Source organism: Orycteropus afer, unplaced genomic scaffold (genome assembly GCF_000298275.1).
Source record: "Orycteropus afer afer isolate SDZICR_OR568_19922 unplaced genomic scaffold, OryAfe1.0 scaffold00068, whole genome shotgun sequence".
Classification (NCBI taxonomy): domain Eukaryota; kingdom Metazoa; phylum Chordata; class Mammalia; order Tubulidentata; family Orycteropodidae; genus Orycteropus; species Orycteropus afer.
The window spans coordinates 5,536,115-5,537,296 of NW_006921655.1; positions in this window are offsets into that span (position 1 = coordinate 5,536,115).

Here is a 1,182-nt window from a genome sequence, read left to right on the forward strand (position 1 = left end):
TTTTCCCTGATGTTCTTGTTCTGGAATTCCAATGAGTCTTATGTTGTTTCTTTTCATATCATCCCATATAACTTTTAGGTTCTCTTCATTTCTCTTAAATCTTTGTTCTGATTTTTCTTCATACAGGCTGGGCCCAGGGATTTGTCTTCTAGTTGGGATATGCATTCTTCAGCCAGCTCAATTCTATCCTTTTGTGCTTCTACTATATTGTATAATTCTGTAATTTTGGTTTTCATCTTCTGGATTTCTAACTGCTGTTTTTTTTTTTTTTTTAGTTCTAAGTGTGCATTAATCTTGTTATTTTGTTCTTGAATGATTTTCCTGAGTTCTTCCAGGGAATTGTCTGTGTTCTCCTTGCTTCTGTTTGGGGTTTCCTTAGGCTCTTGTAAAGCTCTATAAAAATATCTTCTAAATTCCTTCTCAGATAATTCTATTGTCTCCTCTTCTTCCATGTTTAATGAGACCTTTGTTTGTGGTTTTGCTTCTAATGCCTTGCCTGTGTTTTGTTTGATTTGAGGTTGCCTGTTGTTTCCTAGACATTTTGAAGTTGTCTTTAACTGTTGATTATGTATTGATTTGTTTTGTCTTGGTTTTACAATTTAATATTTCAAAAAGGTGAAGCTGGTATATTTTATTTTTTTAGTTATTAATTCAGGTATGCTGGGTTTCTCTGCAGTTTTCTTTGTGATGATGGAATCACTGTGTGGAATGTGGATATAGGTCTCTGTTGTAAAAAGGGTTTAGAATTTGAACCAGGAGGTATTATGGTGGCTGAATGTGATTTCTTCTATTGGATGAGTGAGGTTATTGGTGGAGAAGGTGGGAGCGGAAGAGAGAAAGAAGGAAAGCTCCCTGTTGCTAGAGCAGTTTCTAGGGTTTTGAGCAGGCTGCTAATGATGACGTTGTACTGTTATTCATAGGCCCACAGCTCAAGTTCAGCAAAGACTCCAGTTGTTAGGGGTCACCACTTTTGGCCAAGCTCTGACACAAGCAAAAACCCTGCTCCCAAGGCCCCTCAGTGCCAAAAAGCCAACCCAAGACAACTGCCCATCTCCACCATCTGCAGCAGGATTTCCTCTCTGTGCCTGCCCACTTGTGGCACTGGCCCACACTGTGATCCATGGCAGGAATTCCTCCCAGGGCCCATACACTTATGTCGCTGGCCTTCACCACAATCTGCCA